The sequence below is a fragment of the Artemia sp. Qi Xiang Cuo genome, chromosome 19 (assembly GCF_049724085.1).
Source record: "Artemia sp. Qi Xiang Cuo chromosome 19, ASM4972408v1, whole genome shotgun sequence".
In the NCBI taxonomy this organism is placed as follows: domain Eukaryota; kingdom Metazoa; phylum Arthropoda; class Branchiopoda; order Anostraca; family Artemiidae; genus Artemia; species Artemia sp. Qi Xiang Cuo.
In genome coordinates, this window is record NC_142812.1 from 48,882,212 (window position 1) to 48,909,684 (window position 27,473).

A 27,473-nucleotide genomic window follows, 5' to 3' on the forward strand; every position below is an offset into this window, starting at 1 on the left:
TGTTACTTACTTGGAATTTTGTCATAATTTCTTGAACGAAATGTCTTTTTTGTTTATCCAGCAGGAGAATTAAAGAAAGAATTTGCTACTTACTTACAATTTTTTCTTAATTTCCTTAATGAAATTTCTGCATTGTGTATCCACGAGGTGACTTCATGAAAGAGTTTGTTACTTGCTTACAATTTTTTCATAATTTCTTAAATGAAATTTTTGCATTGTGTATCCATGAGGGAACTTCAAGAAAGAGTTTGTTACTTACTTAGAATTTTATCATAATTTCTTGAATGAAACGTCTTTTTTATTTACCCAGGAGGCGAATTCAAGAAAGAATTTGCTACTTACTTACAATTTTTGATAATTTCTTAAATGAAATTTCTGCATTGTATATCCATGAGGTAACTTCAAGAAAGAGTTAGTTGCTTACTTAGAATTTTGAAATAATTTCTTGAATGAAATGTCTTTTTTATTTATCCAGGAGGCAAATTCAAGAAAGAATTTGCTACTTACTTACAATTTTTGATAATTTCTTAAATGAAATTTCTGCATTGTGTATACAAGAGATGACTTCAAGAATGAATGTGTTACCTATTTACAATTCCTTCATAATTTCTTGAATGAAATTTCAGTATTTTGAATCCAATAGGTGAAAACAATAAAGACTTTATTCAGGAAAGAGTTTGTTACTTGCTTACAATTTTTTCATAATTTCTTAAATGAAATTTCCGTATTGTGTATCCAAGAGTTGACTTCAAGAAAGAAATTGCTACTTACTGAGAATTTTTTCATAATTTCTTGAATTAAATTTCTACATCGTGTATCTAAGTCATGAAAACAATAAAGAGTTTGTTACTTACTTGGAATTTTGTCATAATTTCTTGAACGAAATTTCTTGAAGTCACCTCTTGGATAAACAATACAGAAATTTCATTAAAGAAATTTTGAAAAAATTGTAAGTAAGTAGCAAATTCTTTCTTGAATTCACCTGCTGGATAAACAAAAAGACATTTCGTTCAAGAAATTATGACAAAATTCTAAGTAAGTAACAAACTCTTTATTGTTTTTACGACTTAGATAAACGATGTAGAAATTTAATTCAAGAAATTATTAAAAAATTCTCAGTAAGTAACAATTTCTTTCTTGAAGTAAACTCTTGGATACACAATACGGAAATTTCATTCAAGAAATTATGAAAATATTTGTAAGTAAGTAACAAACTCTTTATTGATTTCACCTCTTGGATATACAATACAGATACTTCATTCAAGAAATTATGAAAAAATCGCAAGTAAGTAACAAACTCTTTATTGTTTTCACCTCTTGGATATATAATACGGAAATTTCATTCAATAAATTATGAAAAAAATGTAAGCAAGTAACAAACTCTTTCCTGAAGTCACCTCTTGGATACACATTGCAGAAACTTTATTTAAGAAACTATGAAAAAATTGTAAGTAAACACAAATCTTGGTATCAGAATGAATAAATTATTTATCAACGTCATACAGTCCTATCATCTTGGAAGTTATTAATGTAGTTGTTAAGTAGAAAAATACTTCATCAAACTTTTATACCTTCGCTCAAGGTTGATTGGAGTTTTGGCTAGGGGGATGAGTCCTAAAACCATCTGAATTCATTGTGGGGAGGAGTCATAAAACCCTTGGAAGTCATTGCGGGGAGGAGTCATTGAACTCTCGGTATCTATTGCATGTAAATGAAGTCTGGAAATTTCAATAACAGAACAATTCTTTTTTTTTTCTTTATCGCAAACAATTTTCACTTAGCTACACGATGTAGAAATTTAATTCAAAAAATAATGAAAAAAATCTCAGCAAGTAACAATTTCTTTCTCGAAGTCAACTTTTGTATACACAATACGGAAATTTCATTCAAGAAATTATAAAAATATTTTTAAGTAAGTAACAATCTCTTTATTGAATTCACCTCTTGAATATACAGTACAGATACTTCATTCAAGAAACATGATTAAACACGTTTTGAAATTGCATGCTATTTGCTTGCCTTTCCTTGGCACCTTTCCAAACGAGCGGGGATTCCCCACTGGTTCCTAAACATTGCAAAAAAGTGAGCAGTACGAAAACTCAACGTTTTCAACCAGACTGTTTTTTTTTCTCTTTATCACAAACAATTTTCACTTAGCTACACGATGTAGAAATTTAATTCAAGATAATCATGAAAAACTTTTCAGTAAGTAACAATTTCTTTCTTGAAGTCAACTCTTCGATACACAATACAGAAATTTCATTCAAGAAATTATGAAAATGTTTGTAAGTAAGTAACAAGCTCTTTATTGATTTCACCTCTTGAATATACAGTACAGATACTTCATTCAAGAAACATGATTAAACACGTTTTGAAACTATATGCTATTTTCTTGCCTTTCCTTGTCACCTTTCCAAACAAGCAGGGATTCCCCACTGGTTCCTACACATTGCAAATAAGTGAGCAGTACGAAAACTCCACGTTTTCAACCAGACTGGTTTTTTAGACAACACCCATTTTTTTAGGGACCAATCAGAGACAGCAGAGGTTGCTCAATATACAATAGCTTGATTGATGATTGGCTAAACACCACGACGGCGCATACATAGTGAGAGAGACATGCAAAATCGACATAGCTTTATTTCATTTTTTTAAGGTTAATTTAGACGAGGTTACGTGCGCGCACGTAACCTCGTCTAAATTAACCTTAAAAAAATGAAATAAAGCTATCTCGATTTATTTCGATTGGTGTATCCAAGAGTTGACTTCAAGAAAGAAATTGTTACTTACTGAGAATTTTTTCATAATTTCTTGAATTAAATTTCTACATCGTGTAGCTAAGTGAAAATTGTTTGCGATAGAGAAAAAAAAAAGAATTGTTCTGTTATTGAAATTTCCAGACTTCATTTACATGCAATAGATACCGAGAGTTCAATGACTCCTCCCCGCAATGACTTCCAAGGGTTTTATGACTCCTCCCCATAATGAATTCAGATGGTTTTATGACTCATTCCCCTAGCCATAACTCCATTCAACCTTGAGCGAAGGTATAAAAGTTTGATGAAGTATTTTTCTACTTAACAACTACATTAATAACTTCCAAGATGATAGGACTGTATGACGTTGATAAATAATTTATTCATTCTGATACCAAGATTTGTATTTACTTACAATTTTTTATAGTTTCTTAAATAAAGTTTCTGCATTGTGTATCCAAGAGGTGACTTCAGGAAAGAGTTTGTTACTTGCTTACAATTTTTTTCATAATTTATTGAATGAAATTTCCGTATTATATATCCAAGAGGTGAAAACAATAAAGAGTTTGTTACTTACTTGCGATTTTTTCATAATTTCTTGAATGAAGTATCTGTACTGTATATCCAAGAGGTGAAATCAATAAAGAGTTCGTTACTTACTTACAAATATTTTCATATTTTCTTGAATGATTTTCCGTATTGTGTATCCAAGAGTTGACTTCAAGAAAGAAATTGTTACTTACTGAGAATTTTATCATAATTTCTTGAATTAAATATCTACATCGTATATATAAGTCTTGAAAACAATAAAGAGTTTGTTACTAACTTAGAATTTTCTCATAATCTCTTTAACAAAATGTCTTTTTTGTTTATCTAGCAGGTGAATTCAGGAAAGAATTTTCTACTTACTTAAATTTTTTTCATAACTTGCTTAATGAAATTTCAGTATTGTGAATCCAAGAGGTGACTTTAAGAAAGAATTTGTTACTTACTTACAATTTTTTCATAATTTCTTAAATGAAATTTCTGCATTGTGTATCCAAGAGGTGACTTCAGGAAAGAGTTTGTTACTTGCTTACAATTTTTTCATAATTTCTTGAATGAAATTTCTGTATTGTGTATCCAAGAGTTGACTTCAAAAAAGAAATTGTTTCTTACTGAGAATTTTTCATAATTTTCTTGAATTAAATTTCTACATCGTGTAGCTAAGTGAAAATTGTTTGTGATAAAGAGAAAAAAAGAGTCTGGTTGAAAACGTGGAGTTTTCGTACTGCTCACTTTTTTGCAATGTGTAGGGACCAGTGGGTAACTCTTGCTCGTTTGGAAAGGTGCCAAGGAAAGGCAATCAAATAGTATGTAGTTTTAAAATGTGTTTAATCACATTTAATGAATTAAGTATTTGTATTGTATCTTCAAGAGGTGACTTTAATAAGGAGCTTTTTACTTACTTACAAATATTTTCATAATTTCTTGAATGAAATTTTTGTATTGTGTATCCAAGAGTTGTCTTGAAGAAAGAAATTGTTACTTACTGAGAATTTTTTCATAATTTCTTGAATTAAATTTCTACTTCGTGTAGCTAAGTGAAAATTGTTTGCGATAAAGAGAAAAAAAGAATTGTTCTGTTATTGAAATTTCCAGACTTCATTTACATGCAATAGATACCGAGAGTTCAATGACTCCTCCCCGCAATGACTTCCAAGGGTTTTATGACTCCTCCCCACAATGAATTCAGATGGTTTTAGGACTCATCCCCCTGTTTTTAGGACTTCAAGAAAGAAATTGTTACTTACTGAGAATTTTTTCATAATTTCTTGAATTAAATATCTACATCGTATATCTAAGTCGTGAAAACAATTAAGAGTTTGTTACTTACTTAGAATTTTGTCATAATTTCTTGAACGAAATGTCTTTTTGTTTATCCAGCAGGTGAATTCAAGAAAGAATTTGCTACTTACTTACAATTTGTTCATAATTTCTTTAATGAAATTTCTGTATTGTGTATCCAAGAGGTGACTTCAAGAAAGAATTTGTTACTTACTTACAATTTTTTCATAGTTTCTTAAATGAAGTTTCTGCATTGTGTATCCAAGAGGTGACTTCAGGAAAGAGTTTGTTAATTGCTTACAATTTTTTCATAATTTCTTAAATGAAATTTCCGTATTGTGTATCCAAGAGTTGAATTCGAGAAAGAAATTGCTACCTACTGAAAATTCTTTCATAATTTCTTGAATTAAATTTCTACATCTTGTATGTAAGTCATGAAAACAATGAAGAGTTTGTTACTTACTTGGAATTTTGTCATAATTTCTTGAACGAAATGTCTTTTTTGTTTATCCAGCAGGTGAATTCAAGAAAGAATTTGCTACTTACTTACAATTTTTTCATAATTTCTTTAATGAAATTTCTGCATTGTGTATCCACGAGGTGACTTTTTGAAAGAGTTTGTTACTTGCTTACAATTTTTTCATAATTTCTTAAATGAAATTTCTGCATTGTGTATCCATGAGGTAACTTCAAAAAAGAGCTTGTAACTTACTTAGAATTTTGTCCTAATTTCTTGAATGAAATGTCTTTTTTATTTAACCAGGAGGCAAATTCAAGAAAGAATTTGCTACTTACTTACAATTTTTGATAATTTCTTAAAGGAAATTTCTGCATTGTGTGTCCATGAGGTAACTTCAAGAAAGAGTTTGTTGCTTACTTAGAATTTTGTCATAATTTTTTTAATGAAATGTCTTTTTTATTTATCCAGGAGGCGAATTCAAGAAAGAATTTGCTACTTACTTACAATTTTTGATAATTTCTTAAATGAAATTTCTGCATTGTGTATACAAGAGGTGACTTCAAGAATGAGTGTGTTACCTATTTACAATTCTTTCATAATTTCTTGAATGAAATTTCAGTATTGTGTATCCAATAGGTGAAAACAATAAAGACTGTATTACTTACTTGCGATTTTATCATGATTTCTCGAATTAAATATCTGTATTGTGTCCAGGAAGCGAATTCAAGAAAGCTACTGTTACTTACTTACAATTTCTTCATAATTTAATGAAATGCATAAAACTATTCTAAAGAATAAAGGCGGGTTAAGCTTAAAGATCTTTATTACTTAAACGTATTAACATATTTTTGAAAGAATTTGCTACTTACTTACAATTTTTGATAATTTCTGAAATGAAATATCTGCATTGTGTATCAATGAGGTAACTTCAAAAAAGAGTTTGTTGCTTACTTAGAATTTTGTCATAATATCTTGAATGAAATGTCTTTTTTTTATTTATCCAGGAGGCGAATTCAAGAAAGAATTTGCTACTTACTTACAATTTTTGATAATTTCTTAAATGAAATTTTGCATTGTGTATACAAGAGGTAACTTCAAGAATGAGTGTGTTACCTATTTACAATTCCTTCATAATTTCTTGAATGAAATTTCAGTATTGGGTATCCAATAGGTGAAAAAAATAAAGACTTTATTACTTACTTGCGATTTTATTAAGATCTCTTGAATTAAATATCTGTATTGTGTCCAAGAAGCGAATTCAAGAATGCTATTGATATTTACTTACAATTTTCTTCATAATTTAATGAAATTAATAAAACTATTCTTAAGAATAAAAATGGGTTGAGATTACGGATATTTATTGCTTAAACGTGTTAACAGTTTTTTTTTTCGAGAAAAAAAACAAAAAAAACACCACTTATTTACATAAAAATAGTACTTAGAGCTCACACTTAAACATCCATAAACGATGATCCCATGATATAGAATAGTTTTTTTTACCATGTCTTATGTATTTATCACGATCAGATGTGTCCTTAGGTATCCACTGCGCAAAGAACCTAACCTCGTCTTCAGGATGGTGATAAGCCCCTTCAAATTTAGGACACTTAAATTCTTCTAGATTGAAAAGTAGAATCCTAGGGTCACACTTTTGAATTAAAACTTTATCTGTATGTACATTACCCTTTACGTAGAGTGCTTCAACCCCGAAAAAGCTGCAAATTTCACTGACTTCCTCTAGAACATTTCTCAGTTCCTGACCAGTATTATTAAGTGGTGTAATCACTCTATCATAGAATCCCAGTCTGTTTATATAACGTAATGTAGTACTCCACAAGCTTTTATCATACTCAGACAGATTATAGTTCACTATCCAATGATAACAGTCAATTTCTTCGAGATCCATAGACAATAATAAAAAAGCACATTCAAATATAACACCTCAAGATGATTTTTTTAATCCGATAAATTCTGTGTCATACAGTCCTATCATCTTGGAGGCTATTAATGTAGTTGTTAAGTAGAGAAATACTTCATCAAACTTTTATACCTTCGCTCAAGGTTGAATGGAGTTTTGGCTAGTGAGATGAGTCCTAAAACCATCTAAATTCATTGTGGGGAGGAGTCATAAAACCTCCAGTGGGAATTTCTTAATAAAAACACTTACATTAGAAAAAATACTAATTGTTCCATTATTACCTAAGTATCACGACAAAAAATCAAGAAATTATGCGCAGTTTTAACTAGCTAAGGCTATATTTGTTAAAGATGGGCCATTTTCTTAAGAAAACACTTACATTAGAAAAAATACTAAATGTCCCATTATTACCTAAGTAACACGACAAAAAATCAAAAATTTATGCGCAGTTTTAACTAGCTAAGGCTATATTTGTTAAAGATGGGCCATTTTCTTAAGAAAACACTTACATTAGAAAAATATTAAATGTCCCATTATTACCTAAGTAACACGACAAAAAATCAAGAATTTATGCGCAGTTTTAACTAGCTAAGGCTATATTTGTTAAAGATGGACCATTTTATTAAGAAAACACTTGAAGTATAAAAAATAATAAATGTTCCATTATTACCTAAATAACACGACAAAAAATCAAGAATTTATGCGCAGTTTTAACTAGCTAAGGCTATATTTGTTAAAGATGGACCATTTTCTTAAGAAAACACTTATATTAGAAAAAAATACTAAATGTTCCTTTATTACCTAAGTAACACGATAAAAAATCAACCGAGCCTTCCCCTTGAGGCAGATCCCATATATTTTCGATTCTGAGTATTTTTTCTTTTCCCTCCAAAATTGACCCCCCCTCCCCATCCCTGCCCTCAGAAATGGGGGAACGAAGGGCCTCTGGGCCTTCCCCTTGAGGGCAGATCATGCTTTATTTTCGATTCTGAGCATTTTTGGTTTTCCCTCCAAAATTGACCTCCCCCCACCCCTGCCCGCAGAAAAGTGGGAACGAACGGCCTCTGAGTCTTCCCCATGAGGCAGATCTAATTTATTTTCGATTTTGAGTACTTTTGGTTTTCCCTCCAAAATTTACCCCCTCCCTCTCCTGCACCTCAGAAATGGAGGAACGAAGGACCTCTAAGCTTTGCCCATGAGACAGATCCTGTTACTTTCGATTCTGAGTATTTTCGGTTATCCCTCTGAAATAGACTCCCCCTCTCCCTCCCCCGCCCTCAGACATGTGGGAACGAAGGGCCTCTGAGTCTTCCCCTTGAGGCAGATCTCATTTATTTTTGGATTCTGATTATTTTTGGTTTTCCCTCCAAAATTGACCCCCCCACCTCTCCTGTCCCTCAGAAATGGGGGAACGAAGGGTCTTTGAGCCTTCCCCTTGAGGCAGATTCCCGTTTATTTTCGATTCTGATTATTTTTGGTTTTCCCTCCAAAATTGACCCCCCCTCCCTCTCCTGCCCCTCAGAAATGGAGGAACGAAGGACCTCTGAGCTTTGCCTATGAGACAGATCCTGTTTATTTTCGATTCTGAGTATTTTTGGTTTTCCCTCTGAAATTGACTCCCCCTCTCCCTCCCCTGCCCTCAGAAATGTGGGAACGAAGGGTCTTTGAGCCTTCCCCTTGAGGTAGATCCCGTTTATTTTCGATTCTGAGTTTTTTTGGTTTTCCCTCCAATATTGACCCCCCCCCTCCCCTGCCCTCAGAAATGGGGGAACGAAGGGAACGTTAGATCCTATTTTAAATTGACAATACTTATCAAACATCACTTGTGTATTATACAGACCACATCGGAAATTGAAAAGTGGAATCCTAGGTCACACTTCTGAATTAAAACTTTATCTGTAGGTACATTACCCTTTACGTAGAGTGGTTCAACCCCGAAAAAGCTGCAAATTTCACTGACTTCCTCCTGAACATTTCTCAGTTCCTGACCAGTATTATTAAGTGGTGTAATCACTCTATCATAATATTCCAGTCTGTTTATATAACGTAATGTAGTACTCCACAAGCTTTTATCATACTCAAACAGATTATAGTTCCCTATCCAATAATAACAGTCAATTTCTTCGAGATCCATAGACAATAATAAAAAAGCACATTCAAATATAACACCACAAGGTGATTTTTTTAATCCGATAAATTCTTTGTCATACTGTCCTATCATCTCGGAGGCTATTAATACAGTTGTTAAGTAGAAAAATACTTAATCAAACTTTTATACTTTCGCTCAAGGTTGAATGGAGTTATGGCTATGGAGATGAGTCCTCAAACCATCTGAATTCGTTGTGGGGAGGAGTTATAAAACCTCAAATGGGAATTTCTTAAGAAAAACACTTATATTAGAAAAAATACTAAATGTTCCATTATTACCTAAGTAACACGACAAAAAATCAAGAATTTATGCGCAGTTTTATAGCTAAGGCTATATTTGTTAAAGATGGGCCATTTTTTTAAGAAAACACTTACATTAGAAAAAATACTAAATGTTCCATTATTACCTAAGTAACACGACAAAAAATCAAGAATTTATGCGCAGTTTTAACTAGCTAAGGCTATATTTTTTAAAGATGGGCCATTTTCTTAAGAAAACACTTACATTAGAAAAAAATACTAAATGTTCCATTATTACCTAAGAAACACGACAAAAAATCAAGAATTTATGCGCAGTTTTAACTAGCTAAGGCTATATTTGTTAAAGATGGGCCATTTTCTTAAGAAAACACTTACATTAGAAAAAATACTAAATGTCCCATTATTACCTAAGTAACACGACAAAATATCAAGAATTTATACGCAGTTTTAACTAGTTAAGGCTATATTTGTTACAGATGGGCCATTTTCTTAAGAAAACACTTGCAGTAGAAAAAATACTAAATGTTCCAGTATTACCTAAGTAACACGACAAAAAATAAAGAATTTATGCACAGTTTTAACTAGCTAAGGCTATATTTGTTAATGATGGGCCATTTTCTTAAGAAAACACTTACATTAGAAAAAAAATACTAAATGTTCCTTTATTACCTAAGTAACACGACAAAAAATCAACTGAGCCTTCCCCTTAAGGCAGATCCCATATATTTTCGATTCTGAGCATTTTTGATTTTCCCTCCAAAATTGACCCCCCCTCCCCCGCCCTGCCCTCAGAACTGGGGGAACGAAGGGCCTCTGGGCCTTCCCCTTGAGGCAGATCATGCTTTATTTTCGATTCTGAGCATTTTTTGGGTTTCCCTCCAAAATCGACCTCCCCACTCCCCTGCCCTCAGAAATGTGGAAACGAAGGGCCTCTGAGTCTTCCCCTTGAGGCAGATCTCATTTATTTTCGATTCTGAGTATTTTTGGTTTTCCTTCCAAAATTGACCTCCACCCTCTCCTGCCCCTCAGAAATGGAGGAACGAAGGACCTCTGAGCTTTGCCCATGAGACAGATCCCGTTTATTTTCAATTCTGAGTATTTTTGGTTTTCCCTCTGAAATTGACTCCCCCTCTCCCTCCCCTGCCCTCAGAAATGTGGGAACGAAGGGCCTCTGAGTCTTCCACTTGAGGCAGATCTCATTTATTTTCGATTCTGATTATTTTTGGTTATCCTTCCAAAATTGATCCCCTCCCTCTCCTGCCCCTCAGAAATGGGGGAACAAAGGGCCTCTGAGCCTTCCCCTTGAGGCAAATTCCCGTTTATTTTCGATTCTGAGTATTTTTGGTTTTCCCTCCAAAATTGACCTCCCCCCTCCCCGGCCCTCAGAAATGCGGGAACGAAGGGCCTCTGAGTCTACCCCTTGAGGCAGATCTCATTTATTTTCGATTCTGAGTATTTTTGGTTTTCCCTCCAAAATTTACCCCCTCCCTCTCCTGCCCCTCAGAAATGGAGGAACGAAGGACCTCTAAGCTTTGCCCATGAGACAGATCCTGTTTATTTTCGATTCTGAGTATTTTTGGTTTTCCCTCTGAAATTGACTCCCCCTCTCCCTCCCCTGCCCTCAGAAATGTGGGAACGAAGGGCCTCTGAGTCTTCCCCTTGAGGCAGATCTCATTTATTTTCGATTATTATTATTTTTTGTTTTACCTCCAAAATTGACCCCCCCCACCTCCCCTGCCCCTCAGAAATGGGGGACCGAAGGGCTTCTGAGCCTTCCCCTTGAGGCAGATTCCCTTTTATTTTAGTTTCTGAGTATTTTTGGTTTTCCCTCCAAAATTGACCCCCACACTCTCCTGCCCCGCAGAAATGGAGGAACGAAGGACCTCTGAGCTTTGCCCATGAGACAGATCCTGTTTATTTACGATTCTGAGTATTTTTGGTTCTCCCTCTGAAATTGCCTTCCCCCTCTCCCCCCCCGGCCCTCAGAAAAGGGGGAACGAAGGGTCTGTGAGCCTTCCCCTTGAGGCAGATCCCTTTTATTTTCGATTCTGAGTATTTTTGGTTTTCCCTCCAAAATTGACCCTTCCCTCTCCTACCCCTCAGAAATGGAGGAACGAAGGACCTCTGAGCCTTGCCTATGAGACAGATCCTGTTTATTTTCGATTCTGAGTATTTTTGGTTTCCCCTCTGAAATTGACTCCCCCTCTCCCTCCCTTGCCCTCAGAAATGTGGGAACGAAGGGTCTTTGAGCCTTCCCCTTGAGGCAGATCCTGTTTATTTTCGATTCTGAAATTTTTTTGTTTTCCCTCTAAAATTGACCCCTCCCCTCTCCTGCCCTCAGAAATGAGGGAAAGAAGGGAACGTTAGATCCTATTTTAAATTGACAATACTTATCAAACATCACTTGTGTATTATACAGACCACATCAGAAATTGAAAAGTGGAATCCTAGGGTCACACTTTTGAATTAAAACTTTATCTGTAGGTACACTACCCTTTACGTAGAGTGCTTCAACCCCGAAAAAGCTGCAAATTCCACTGACTTCCTCCTGAACATTTCTCAGTTCCTGACCAGTATTATCAAGTGGTGTACTCACTCTATCATAGAATCCCAGTCTGTTTATATAACGTAATGTAGTACTCCACAAGCTTTTATCATACTCAAACAGATTATAGTTCACTATCCAATAATAACAGTCAATTTCTTCGAGATCCATAGACAATAAAAAAAAGCACATTCAAACAAACACCACAAAATGATTTTTTTAATCCGATAAATTCTGTGTCATACAGTCCTATCATCTTGGAGGCTATTAATGTAGTTGCTAAGTAGAGAAATACTTCATCAAACTTTTATACCTTCGCTCAAGGTTGAATGGAGTTATGGCTAGTGAGATGAGTCCTAAAACCATCTGAATTCATTGTGGGGAGGAGTCATAAAACCTCAAATGGGAATTTCTTAAGAAAAACACTTACATTAGAAAAAATACTAAATGTTCCATTATTACCTAAGTAACACGACAAAAAATCAAGAATTTATGCGCAGTTTTAACTAGCTAAGGCTATATTTGTTAAAGATGGGCCATTTTCTTAAGAAAACACTTACATTAGAAAAAATACTAAATGTTCCATTATTACCTAAGTAACACGACAAAAAATCAAGAATTTATGTGCAGCTTTAACTAGCTAAGGCTATATTTGTTAAAGATGGGCCATTTTCTTAAGAAAACACTTACATTAGAAAACATACTAAATGCTCCATTATTACCTAAGTAACACGACAAAAAATCAAGAATTTATGCGCAGTTTTAGCTAGCTAAGGCTATATTTGTTAAAGATGGGCCATTTTCTTAAGAAAACACTTACATTAGAAAAAATACTAAATGTCCCATTATTACCTACGTAACACGACAAAAAATAAAGAATTTATGCGCAGTTTTAACTAGCTAAGGCTATATTTGTTACAGATGGGCCATTTTCTTAAGAAAACACTTACATTAGAAAAAATACTAAATGTTCCATTATTATCTAAGTAACACGACAAAAAATCAAGAATTTATACGCAGTTTTAACTAGCTAAGGCTATATTTCTTAAAGATGGGCCATTTTCTTAAGAAAACACTTACATTAGAAAAAAAAATACTAAATGTTCCTTTATTACCTAAGTAACACGACAAAAAATCAACTGAGCCTTCCCCTTGAGGCAGATCCCATTTATTTTCGATTCTGAGTATTTTTGATTTTCCCTCCAAAATTGACCCCCCCTCCCCCGCCCTGCCCTCAGAAATGGGGGAACGAAGGGCCTCTGGGCCTTCCCCTTGAGGGCAGATCATGCTTTATTTTCGATTCTGACAATTTTTGATTTTCCCTCCAAAATTGACCTCCCCCCACCCCCGCCCACAGAAATGTGGGAACGAAGGGCCTCTGAGCCTTCCTCTTGAGGCAGATCTCATTTATTTTCGATTCTGAGTATTTTTGATTTTCCCTCCAAAATTGACCCCCTCCCTCTCCTGCCCCTCAGAAATGGAGGAACGAAGGACCTCTTAGCTTCGCCCATGAGACAGATCCTGTTTATTTTCGATACTGAGTATTTTTGGTTTTCTCTCTGAAATTGACTCCCCCTCTCCCTCCCCTGCCCTCAGAAATGTGGGAACGAAGGGCCTCTGAGTCTTCCCCTTGAGGCAGATCTAATTTATTTTCGATTCTGATTATTTTTGGTTTTCCCTCCAAAATTGACCCCCCACCCCTCCTGCCCCTCAGAAATGGGGGAACGAAGGGCCTCTGAGCCTTCCCCTTGAGGCAGATTCCCGTTTATTTTCGATTCTGAGTGTTTTTGGTTTTCCCTACAAAATTGACCCCCTCCCTCTCCTGCCCCACAGAATTGGAGGAACCAAGGACCTCTGAGCTTTGCCCATGAGACAGATCCTTTTTATTTACGATTCTGAGTATTTTTGGTTTTCCCTCTGAAATTGACTTCCCCCTCTCCCTCCCCTGCCCTCAGAAATGTGGGAACGAAGGGTCTTTGAGCCGTTCCCTTGAGGGAGATCCCTTTTATTTTCGATTCTGAGTATTTTTGGTTTTCCCTCCAAAATTGACCCCACCCCTCCTCTGCCCTCAGAAAAGGGGGAACGAAGGGAGCGTTAGATCCTATTTTAAATTGACAATACTTATCAAACATCACTTGTGTATTATACAGACCACATCAGAAATTGAAAAGTGGAATCCTAGGGTCACACTTTTGAATTAAAACTTTATCTGTTGGTACATTACCCTTTACGTAGTGCTTCAACCCCGAAAAACCTGCAAATTTCACTGACTTCCTCCTGAACATTTCTCAGTTCCTGACCAGTATTATTAAGTGGTGTAATCACTCTATCATAGAATCCCAGTCTGTTTATATAACGTAATGTAGTACTCCACAAGCTTTTATTATATTCAAACAGATTATAGTTCACTATCCAATAATAACAGTCAATTTCTTCGGAATCCATAGACAATAATAAAAAAACACATTCAAATATAACAACTCTAGATGATTTTCTCAATCTTATAAATTCTTTGTCACACTGTCAAATCATCTCGGGGGCTATTAATATAGTTGTTAAGTAGAAAAATACTTAATAAAACTTTTAAGCATTCATTCAAGGCTGAACGGAGTATTGGTGATGGAGACGATTCCTAAGACAATCTGAATTCGTTGTGGGGAGGAGTCATAAAACCTCAAGTGGGAATTTCTTAAGAAAAACACTTACATTAGAATAAATACTAAATGTTCCATTATTACCTAAGTAACACGACAAAAAATCAAGAATTTATGCGCAGTTTTAACTAGCTAAGGCTATATTTGTTAAAGATGTGCCATTTTCTTAAGAAAACACTTACATTAGAAAAAATACTATATGTTCCATTATTACCTAAGTAACACGACAAAAAATCAAGAATTTATGCGCAGTTTTAACTAGCTAAGGCTATATCTGTTAAAGATGGGCCATTTTCTTAAGAAAACACTTACATTAGAAAAAATACTAAATTTTCCATTATTACCTAAGTAACACGACAAAAAATCAAGAATTTATGCGCAGTTTTAACTAGCTAAGGCTGTATTTGTTACAGATGGGCCATTTTCTTAAGAAAACACTTACATTAGAAAAAATAATAAATGTTCCATTATTACCTAAGTAACACGACAAAAAATCAAGAATTTATGCACAGTTTTAACTAGCTAAGGCTATATTTGTTAAAGATGGGCCATTCTCTTAAGAAAACACTTACATTAGAAAAAAAATACTAAATGTCCCAGTATTACCTAAGCAACACGACAAAATATCAAGAATTTATGCGCAGTTTTAACTAGCTAAGGCTATATTTGTTACAGATGGGCCATTTTCTTAAGAAAACACTTGCATTAGAAAAAATAATAAATGTTCCATTATTACCTAAGTAACACGACAAAAAATCAAAAATTTATGCACAGTTTCAACTAGCTATGGCTATATTTGTTATAGATGGGCCATTTTCTTAAGAAAACACTTACATTAGAAAAAAAATACTAAATGTTCCTTTATTACCTAAGTAACACGATAAAAAATCAACTGAGCCTTCCCCTTTAGGCAGATCCCACATATTTTCGATTCTGAGGATTTTTGATTTTCCCTCCAAAATTGACCCCCCCTCCCCCTCCCTGCCCTCAGGAATGGGTGAACGAAGGACCTCTGGGCCTTCCCAGTGAGGCAGATCATGCTTTATTTTTGATTCTGAGTATTTTTGGTTTTCCCTCCAAAATTGACCTCCCCCTCCCCCGCCCTGAGAAATGTGGGACCGAAGGGCCTCTGAGTCTTCCCCTTGAGGCAGATCTCATTTATTTTCGATTCTGAGTATTTTTGGTTTTCCCTCCAAAATTGACCCCCTCCCTCTCCTGCCACTCAGAAATGGAGGAACGAAGGACCTCTAAGCTTTGCCCATGAGACAGATCCTGTTTATTTTCTATTCTAAGTATTTTTGGTTTTCCGTCTGAAATTGACTCCCCTTCTCCCTCCCCTGCCCTCAGACATGTGGGAACGAAGGGCCTCTGAGTCTTCCCCTTGAGGCAGATCTCATTTATTTTTGATTCTGATTATTTTTGGTTTTCCCTCCAAAATTGACCCCCCCCCTCTCCTGTCCCTCAGAAATGGGGGAACGAGCGGCCTCTGAGCCTTGCCTTTGAGGCAGATTCCCGTTTATTTTCGATTCTCAGTATTTTTGGTTTTCCCTCCAAAATTGACCCCCTCCCTCTCCTGCCCCTCAGAAATGGAGGAACGAAGGAACTCTGAGCTTTGCCCATGAGACAGATCCTGTTTATTTACGATTCTGAGTATTTTTGGTTTTCCCTCTGAAATTAACTTCCCTCTCTCCCTCCCCTGCCCTCAGAAATGTGGAAAAGAAGGGTCTTTGAGCCTTCCCCTTGAGGCAGATCCCTTTTATTTTCGATTCTGATTATTTTTGGTTTTCCATCCAAAATTGACCCCTCCCTTTCCTGCCCCTCAGAAATGGCGGGACGAAGGACCAATGAGCGTTGCCCATTAGATAGATCCCGATTATTTTCGAATCTGAGATTTTTTTGTTTTCCCTCTGAAATTGACTCCCCCTCTCCCTCCCCTCCCCTCAGAAAAGTGGGAACGAAGGGTCTTTGATCCTTCCCCTTGAGGCAGATCCCGTTTATTTTCGATTCTGAGTATTTTTGGTTTTCCCTCCAAAATTTAGCCCTCCCCTCCCCTGCCCTCAGAAATGGGGGGAACGAAGGGAATGTTAGATCCTATTTTAAATTGACAATACTTATCAAACATCACTTTTGTATTATACGGACCACATCGGGAAGGTAAAGCTAGTTCAAGTCACAATGTCTTTCTATCATCGTTAGTCATTTTCATAGACCGAGGATTTTTCAAATTTATAACAAATTACCTGAGTTAACAACCCCTTCGGGGTTACCTTAACTGCTAATCAGTTTAATCCTTTTTTTCTCCGCTGATAAAATCCAATCACTAATTAGAATCATTCACACTTCTATTATTCAAAACATTAATTAATATTGTTCATTGTCTACGTAAATTAAGTTATAGGCAATACTGGTTAGAAAAACTAGAATAGTGACATAATTTCATCATCCTTTTTTTTTCTCTATCTTCATAAAATCCGATCACTAATTAGAATCATTCACACTCCTGTTATTCAAAACATTAATTAATATCGCTCATTATCTACGTAAATTAAGTTATAGGCCCTACTGGCTAAGAGAAACTAGAATAGTGACATAATTTCACTTTATCAACCCTCAAATTCCATTATTTGAGGGAGCTCTGAATCTCTTTGAAAAAGTGTAGAGCTTCTATAGAATAACGTTGAAATTGCTATACAGGGTACAGAATCCAGACGACGCATGCTACTTTTAATATACATATACTGATATTTAGTAATCAAAATGTTAATATTATTTGTTTTATTAAAGTTATAAAAGTAAAAACATTTATATTTCTTTAGTAAAGTGCAAGTTATGTTCTGGCCTTGGGAAGGCATAGGTGTTTTGAGGTTGAAAGAGTTTGCCAAGTTTAAAAATGGTCGTAAATGGCCAAAAAACAACAACTTTTGTTGGCCTGTAGTAAAATGTTACTGTAGTAATATATGTTGCTCCGAAAAATTTCTTCAAGTACTGTTAGGAGTAATGTACTGTATTAGAAGAGAAAGAAAAAGAAAAGAATGGAGAAAGAAAGTGAATGAAAATGTCTTACGCAAAATTTTCATAGATAGTACTTTATGTCACCGACGATCGGCGTGTTACGCGAAGCGTAACACGCGGATCTTTAAAAATTTGGGATATGGTACATTTTCTGTTTTTAGTACGTTTTTCATGCAATTTGTGGTACGTTTTGCTTTGAAGTGTTGGTAACACTGCACTTCTCGCATTCATTTTTGTCCAAAGGGAGATACCTCAGGAACGGCTAAGGGTACTACGTTGAAATTGCCAGGACATATCCAATAGGAAATTGAACTAAATCAAAATACACTATTTTTAAATTACTTAATTTTCTTTTGCGGGGAGTACCTTGCAAGATCTTTACACTTCTACCCTGATAGATAAAATATCTTTTCGAAAAAAAAATATTCGAAAAATACCCTTTCGTTGTATTTTATTGAAAAAGGGCGTTTTTCGTATTTTAGAGTTTTCTGCTAATTATAAAATTCTGACATACTGAGATTCATTAAAACAAAAAAAATGTTTTTGTTTTTTCTTTGTATAATAAATTAAATTTAATTTTTTTGCATTATTTCTGTTTATTGGTCTTTTGTTTCACTTTTGGTTCTTTATGTAAAATCATGTAATTAAAATTTTGTTTCATGCAACTATCAAGTAGAATCTAGTCATTTGCTCCTCTCTGGGGACATTTTTTTTAGTTCTGTTTTTTTTTTAAATTTCACGTTTTTCCAAAATTTTTCAAAATTCCTGATAATTAGTCATTGTATTCCTGTTGGTTTCAAATCCTGTTAGAAAAAAAAAGAAAGAAAAAAACTGATATGAATTTACTATGATTTATTTTCGAAAAAATAAATATGCTCTCAGGCCATTAGGGCGTTTTTATCAGAAAGAAAGCATGACTTTAGTATCTAAAAAATAATATAGAACCTTGATATGATAATGTGAAAATGTTTCACAACGTTTGAATTTATTAAATCATACTTATTTGGCTTTTGAGCTGCCTTCATCAAGAAGGAGGCACTCCAGGGGCGCATTTTGCTATGGGGCAAGGGGGGACTGTTCCCTCCAGACCCACGCTTGACCCCCTTTCAGACTTCAATTTGTCCCCCCAGCTGAAATTTAGTTTCTGCAAAATATCTTGTCAAAACTAAAATATGCCTGCATAATTCATGGATCCTGATAAACAGGTCAGTTTTTTTTGTATATCTTTGTCTGATTTTGGCATTTTGAATGACAATTTTGTCCAAGTCCTGATTGAGAAATTTTCCGTTTACCATTAAAATTTTGAGATAAATTCTGATTTTATAGGAAATGTTTTATACTGTTTATAAAAATCTAAAGACATAAGTTAATTGAATGTTATTTGAGTATTGCAACCGGAATTAAATTTGCGGCAAACTTTGTTACTAGTATTCTTTTATACTCTTTGACAATCCATGATGGATTATTGTTTCTCGGCCTTTTGGCTAAGATCAAAGTGTATTTTGAAACCGGGGGGATGTCGGGGCTTGCTCCGCTCCCTTCACGCGATGGTCCAGATTGCAATACCTCCGGGATTGGCCAGGGTTGCCAACTGGACATATTTTATGTCCAAAGGACATATTCCTGTGTGCCGGGACACAATGACAAAATAGGGCGAAAATGGGACATATTTTAGAAATTTGGGACATAAAAGGGACATACTTAGCTAATTTATGGCGTAAAATAGAATATTTCCCCGGTGGATACGTATTTTTTGTAAAAACAAAATGTTATTTTTCACAAAATCAGTATTAAAACTATTTATCTAGCACTAAATTTATATTTTCTACTAATTTTTTTACAACCGTTATTTTTTTACAAACGATATTTTTTTTACAAACGTTATTTTTTTTACAAACGTTATTATTTTTCGGAGTTGTTGCACTTTCCCGCAGAAAACTATTTGTAAATACTCTTGAAATTCTTTACAAGTTCGTATTCTTTCATCTATAAACGATTTTATTTCTCCTTACTTTTACGCTACAGTCATGATAATAGGGAATCAGGCCCCCTTTTAGTTAATAATCGCTTCTGGCTTCCAATAGTCAAGCAAAAACACATATCTATTTATCAAGTATTACAAACTAAAAGTGAAAAGTTAGCAAAAGAAAAAAAAAAATTAGATTCTTGATGATCTGGAATCAATTTTGATATCAATAGATGTACCAAAATATTAGCTTATTGTGCTGATTAAAATATATATAATATTTTTTAAGTCCTGAGAAAATTTTTTAAGTCCTGAGTTTTTTAAGGCCTGAGAAAATTTGCCAAATTTTCGAAAAAGGTAAAAAAACACCCCATAAAATTCAAAAGAGTTTTAATGGAAATCACACCATCAGATTCAGCGTATCAGAGAACCCCAAGCTCCTATCTATAAAAACGAAACTTTATAGTGTTTGCCACAAGAAACATCACGGATTCATGTTTATTTGTTGTTGTTGCTTTTTCCAAGGTGATCATATTAACCCAATAGTACAGAATATAGAATTTTGCACGAGGACTCGTACAAACGAAAATTAGAAGATCTAGTGTCCTTTTTTAAGTGACCAAAAAATTGGAGGACAACTAGCCCTTGTCCCACGCCCTTTTTTCCTGAAAGCCGTCTGATCAAAATTTTGAGATAGCCATTTTGTTCAATATTGTTGAAAGATACAATAGATACGTCTTTGGAGGTGACATGACCCCTCAGAACCACCAGAGGAAGGGCCGCGAGTTATGAAATGTGCCCATTTTTTACATATAGTATTCGTTATAGGAAAGTATACCGACATTTTCAAAGGGAGGAAGGAGATCTTCTGGGGATGGATTTTCTATGGTGAGAATTTCTCATTGGGAGGGAAGTTTCTGGGGGTGAACTTTTCAGGGGAAATTTTACATGGGGAGAATTTACCAGAATTTGTATACAGAATGTTTGCTATTTGTCTTTTTTTCTTTGTTTATCCTATTGTACATGTTGAGACACTCTGAGGGAACTCTCAGGGGGAAGTTTTGAGCGGAGTTGGAATTCTCTTGGGATCTTCTTTTTTTTGGGATGGAGGGGGGGTATTTTCAACGGGGAAAATTTCCATGGTCAAATTATCACCAGGAGAAATTCTCCATGGAACATTTCTGGGGGGTAAACTTTCCAGGGGGGGGGGTATTTTCCAAACAGGTATATTCCCCAATGACCTTAAAAAGGATCAGAAACTAAATGAATATAAGTCTTTCTTCAAATAAAAGTATGGTAAGGAGTATTTTTCAGGCAGAATCGTAAGCAAAACATTTTCTGGGAAGGATTCGTAGCAGGGATGGAATTGTCCGGGGGTAATTTCCCGGCGGAAAAATTTTACATGGGAGGAACAACTTTATATAGAGGAATTTTTCGTGGGGAAATTTTCCACAGAGGGGGTCGGATTTCCTGGGATTATCTGTAAAACGATCAGAAATAAATAAAAAAAACTATGTTTTTTCTACCGAAAGTAAGGAGTGACATTAAAACTTAAAACATACAAAAATTATTCCGTATATGACGGGGGCTACTCCCTCCTCAATACCCCCCTCTCTATGCTAATGTTCAACCTTTTGTCTAATTTTTTTAAGAAAGATTCTTGAAACACAAGGGCCGTGCCAACCTTGGAGTAAGCCCCCCTCTACCCTTGTTGGAGAGGGGCGGAGCCACCCCTCTCCACACACGTATTATTTTCCCTAGATGCATCCAACAGAAATTTTGAGATAGAAATTTTGTTAAAAATAGTCTAAAGAGCATATAGCAATGTCCTCAGCGTTTACACAGCCCATAAAAACCCTAGGCCAAGGGTTGTAATCTGGCCCCTGGGTCGTTTTATGTTTTACGGACTGTGTAGTAGCAAATACTTCAGACGGTTTTAAGTATATTGAAGTTTATTTTATTGTGTCCGATTCCCCATTTCTTTGAGGGCAACCCCCCCCCCGAACCTGTCAATTCCGGAAACCAGCCTCCACTCAGAATTTGTCGACATCTATTTTGTTCAGCATTGTTCAAAGGTCCATTAATAATGCCTTTGGGGATGTCACCCCCCTGATTGAAGGACGACCCAGCTTACCTAGAGCTCCGCAACGTCGCTTGACTCCGGGATTGTACATTTTGACATGCGCAAGAAATACTCTTATTGGCAAAACGCCATGAAAAAAAGTGAAAAAGCTGATCCTCATGCCGACCGTACGGGTAAAGATGAACTCTGATTGGAACCTGAGGGTTAAGCTCTAACAGATTGTTTTTTACCGTTTACAAGTTTTATGATTTTTGTGCCTTCATTCTAGTTCATTTCTTATGGCTGAGCTAAATGAACCTTTTTCGTTGTATTCGATTGCTAACTAACAGTTTTGAAAGAGGTTTACAAGTCGTAAAAAAAACTAGTTTCTGCGATTTCCAGATGGACATATTATAGACAAATATATGGACATAGTTTGGCTGAAAAGGACTCATTTTTGGATGCTCAAGGGACGTGTTCATTAAACAAAAAGTTGGCAACCATGGACACAGCATACCAGTAAGATAGAAAAAAAAAATCTTGAAAACCGAACACCACTGCCTGGAACGCAGACGAAGTGAAATCTAATTCTGTTAGTAAAGGATCGTTGGTATTTGAAAATTCAGCCGAAAGAAGATCATCAATTTTGACTGGATTACAGATTCGATCACGAGGACTCATGATCAATAGCAAAGAATCTAAAGATCTAAGAACTATGTATTTGTGGATGGCTTTACCCCCCACAGCCCCGGGGGAAGGGGTACAAGCTATCAACTTTGCCCATTGTTTACATTTAGGCCTAGTAAGTGATATTGGGAAGCACACAGACACTTTTCAGGGGGGGGGATTTTGTTACAGAGGGGTTACATGAGCGCAAGATCATATCCAGGGGGTTAAGGGGTTTGTGCTCCCTGAAATGTTTATCCGACTCGTAAGAACCTAACACAAATGAAAATAAACAAATTTTTATGCGTTTTTTGAATTTTCTTTTGACCCCCCCCCCAAAAAATAGATTTTGACCCCCCCCCCCTGATTTTTTTTATATGGCTCTGCATGAGAGGATATTTCCACGGAGGAATTTTTTGTGGGACAAAGGATTTTCTATGGAGAAGGGTCTGGATTTCCAGGCGTTATTTAAAAATAATAAGATATTAAATAAAAAAAGTGGTACTCCTGTATTAAACGCACTCTTTTATATACTGCTATTTTGGTTAATGCTAATGAAATAATATAAAATAGAATGAATGTATAATAGTTTAGAAACAAATTTGGTCTATATATTTACACATTAAGAGGGTAGGGGGTAAAGTCTAGTATATGTTATTACGTAGCCTAACCTAACAAAGGTCCCTTCTTCCCCCCTCCAAACCCCCAAAAAACAGTTGAAATATCATATAAACAAAGAAAACCACGCGATACATTGTCTTATCCTATAGCGGGGTCTTAAATTAACACGTTAAAACCAGTTTTTTCGTCACTGGTATCCATTGCAGTATACAAAAGAGTGTGTTTCATACAGGATAACCAAAAAAGTCTTTTTTTCAACTCAAAGTAAGGAGCAACATTAAAACTTAAAAAGAAAATAAATTATTACGAATATGAGAGGATTGCCCTCCTCGATACCTCACTCTTTACGCTAAAGTTTTGTGACCCTTAAAAAAAAGATTAGGTACTGTTCTATGAGCTGTAAGCCACTTTAGAAGTGAAGTTTGGTTAATGCTAATAAAATAAAACAAAATATGATGAAAATATAATAGTTTAGAAACAAATTTTTATATTAGGGGGGTGGGAGTGGGATGGGGGGGGGTAAAACATAGAAGATATTAAATGCGTAATCTAACCTAGGTCGCGTCCCCCCCCCCTAAACCAAAAAATTAAAGTTTAAGTATTGTAAACAAAGCTAGACACTACCGGTTGTAATCAAATAATCCGATTAAAGAACCTTTTTGACTATTTTATCTTATCATTTGTATCTCGTGGTTAACAACTAACAGAACAGCACCATAGATTATTATTTTGAACTTTACAAAAGTTATTAAATAACCCTTGTGTTTCACGTGACATTCTTAAACTTGAACTAGAACGTCAAACTTTAGCGTAAAGAGCGAGGTATTTAGGAGGGAATAACCCCCGTCGTATTCGTAACAAGTTTTGCTTGTTTTAAGTTTTAATCTTGCTCCTTACTTTCAATTGAATAAATCTTGTTTTTTTTTATTTAATATACATATAAAGGAATTAGAATTTTATGGTAATTCCAAATTACTCCTTGTTTCTGCTTCTATATTTCAATTATATGCGTTTTACTTATTACAAGTCTTTTTATGTGCTAAAATTAGTAATATGATATAACCGAAAAAAATTTGCATAAAATTATGTTATTGCAAAATGTACAATTAAACTATTTATAATTCATCGTTATTTGTGAAATACGATGTAAAGTTTGAAACTATTTTTGTTCTAAATAATCATAAATATTTTGCGAAAACCAAGTACTATTATCTTAGATTCTATTTTTATTTATTATAATATTTGAAAAGCTGACGTGTCATGAAAGATGGTAATTCTGCTTTCGGGTTTCAGCTAGCAACATTTTCATTTAATTAAATGTGTAGGTCATCATGACCCGGGTTGCCATCGATGGTGATTGTCCATTGTTTGCATATAGAATTTTTTTTATAGGCAAATATACCGATGTTTTCCAAGGGAGGAAGGAGATATTTCGGGGAAGGTTATTCTATGGGAAGAATCTTTCATTGGGAAGGAAGTTTCTGGAGTAGAACTTTTCAGGAGAAATTTTACGTGGGGGGAATTTGTAAACAGAATGTTTGTTATTTGTATTTTTTCTCGTTGTTGATCCCATTTTAAATGTATAGAAACTCTAAGGAAATTCTTCGGGGGAAGTTTTCAGCGGCGTTGGTATTCTCTTGGGATATTTTTTTTTGGGGGGGGGGTAGGGGGAATTTTCCATGGGGAAATTATCACCAGAAGTAACTCTCCATGGCACATTCCTGCGGGATAAACTTTCCAGGGGGGGATTTTACAAACAGGAATGATCCCCAATGACCTTAAAAAGGATCAGAAACTAAATGAATACAAGTCTTTCTTCAAATAAAAGTATGGTAAGGACTATTTTTCAGGCAGAATCGTAAGCAAAATATTTTTTGGGAAGGATTCGCAGTAGGGATGGAATTGTCCGGGTGTAATTTCCCGGCAGAAGAATTTTACATGGGAGAAACGTTATACAAAGGAATTTTTTGTGGAGAAATTTTCAATAGAGGGGGTGGATTTCCTGGGATTATCTGAAAAACGATCAGAAATAAATACAAAAACTAGTTTTTTCTACCGAAAATAATGAGTAACATTAAAAAGTAAAACGTACAGAAATTAGTCCGTATATGACGGGGGCTACTCCCCGTAATTTCTAAAGAAGGATTCTTCAAACACAAGGGCCGGGCCACCCTTGGAGTAAGTCCCCCCCCCTCCATCCTTGGTGGAGGGGGGTGGCGCAACCCCCCTCCACGCCCGGCTTATTGTCACTAGATGCACCCAACAGACATGGTGTTAAAAATGGTCAAAAGAACATATAACAATGCCCTCAGCGGTTACACAACCCATAAGAGCCCTGGGACACGGGTTGTAAGTTATACCCCAGAGGCATGTAAGGTTTTATGGAATGGGTAGTAGTATAAACTTCAGATGGAGCTCATTTGATTGAAGTTTGATGCCCTTTATAATAGTCAACAGAGAGTTGAGGGCACCCCCTGCGCCTATCAGTTCTGAAAACCAGCATCCAATCAGAATTTGTAGACATCTATTTTGTTCAATATTGTTCAAAGGTCCAGTAATTATGCCTTTCGGGATGTCATCCTCCTGACTGAAGGGCGACCCAGGTTACCTAGCGCTCCGCAACGTCGCTTGAATCCTGGATTGTACCTTATGACATGCGCAAGAAATACTCCTATTGGCAAAAAGCTACCAAAAGAAGTGAAAATACTGACCCTCATGCCGACCATACCTGTCAAGCGGAACTCTCATAGGAAGATCATCCTATGACAATATATCCTCCGACAATTAGTTTTTTACTGTTTACATGTTTTTATGATTTTTGTGCTTTCACACTAGTTCATTTTTTATGGTTGAACTAAATTAATCTTTTGCATTGTATTCGATGTTAACTGACAACTTTAAAAGAGGTTTACAAGTCGTAAAAAAACTAGTTTCGAAGATTTCCAGATGGATGTATTATAGACAAAATATGGACAAAATTTGGCCGAAAAGGACACATTTTTGGATGCTCAAGGGACATTTTCATTGACCAAAAAGTTGGCAGCACTAGGATTGGCACATCCCTTTCGAGGGGAAATCAAAGCCCATATACCCTATCGAATTATGTATGTAATGCGCTTCTCAATTTTTTTGTAGAAAGCACACGTGTAGTTTCCTAGCCCTTGAATATATTGAAAATCATTTTTTTTCATCTGAAAAAAGAAAGAAAAATTGCATGTAATTTACAAAATTTAATGGTAAAAAAAGCCAATGACCACTCGCCATAATTAAATTAAAGTCCCCAAGTAGGATTGAAAGCCGCCATGCATCGTTTTTAAAATAGTACGTAATTATTAAATGCTGAAATTTAAAGTGAACTAAGATTCGAATATAATTTCTGAAATGATTGTTTTTGTCCTCAGACGGCTTGGTTTTGTGGTGAGTGGTAAGTAGTAGTAGTAACGACTAAAGACCCTTTTGGTTATTAATGAGAAAATAATTGGTATAATCGATAGAACGGCCTTTGGGTTGTCAGAAATCAAAGTTTCGAATTCTCAGTAATATTGATAACAGAGTGATAAACCCCTGATTTTCTTTTCTCAAAAAGGTAAACTTGCATTCAAAGGATTAATACGTTTTCATATGAAATTGAAATGAGGTGTTGCTATTTTAAAAAATAGTTTAAAGACTTGATTCGTTGATGTGAAAGAGTTTTGTAAACCTGCATCTGTTTAATAAATTGGAGCTTTAGAGTGGCATTCAAAGCAACCGGATTTATGTCGAAAGATATTAGTTAAATGTTAGATGTAAACTAAATATACTTACCTGGCTGGAAAGCTACCTTGATCATGAAGGAGTCGCTTATAGAGTGAGGCCTTACCAATGCAATTCAGAATGGCTGACCCCTGTGATTACTCCAAATGGGGGTAACTCAACAGCGTAAATTTTGGTACTTGGGGATTCGGTCCGTTTGTACCCCGGTTCACACTGTAAAGCTTTTACGTTTGGGACCCTGTAATATGTCGCATATTTATTAGTTGAAAGAAAAAAGTATTAAATTTGATGTTGTTAAGCCAATAATGGGACATTTAAAATTGATCATTGAGCCCTTTTGAAAAAAATATTATTTCTTGTTAAACTTACATGTTTGAAATATACGGAATAATTGGGCCTAAAATCCCAAGCATATATGAGAGAGTTGAGCCTATACTGTATAGACTCCTGAAGCATTTTGTTTTTGAAAATACTCTGTAATTATTAAATACTGATTTTTAAATTTAACTTAGAATCGAATCAAATTGCTGAAATTTAGATTTTGTCACAAAGGCTAGTCTTAAAAATGTTAAATGCCCTTGATCCCCACACATTTCATCAAGTCAATAGCGTTGGCAACATATCAAACTAAAAATTATTTCACTACGGCCAAGCTTCTTAGAATATTTAAATAGGGGGGTATTTGGCTACAGCAGTTGATCGACCACTCAGGTACATTACAATTATTTTTGAGCCTGATTACTGAATATTTATGTTATTTTCTATGGATGTAGTTTTTGTACCATGTTATTAAAGTTGCCAATGAATTGCTGCTCATTGAATAT

General features: G+C 35.1%; 1 protein-coding gene, 1 non-coding gene and 1 pseudogene across 2 annotated transcripts in view; all 3 read left to right on the top strand.

Moving 5' to 3' along the window:
* The window catches only part of LOC148940938 (uncharacterized), a 584,432-nt gene that overhangs the window by 481,893 nt on the left and 75,066 nt on the right, over window positions 1–27,473 (top strand). The window lies entirely within an intron of this gene.
* Window positions 19,046–19,167, top strand: LOC148940944 (U2 spliceosomal RNA; annotated as a pseudogene).
* On the top strand, window positions 26,693–26,856 carry LOC148940945 (U1 spliceosomal RNA). Its single transcript, XR_016143427.1, has one exon. It is a non-coding gene; the product is annotated as a U1 spliceosomal RNA (small nuclear RNA).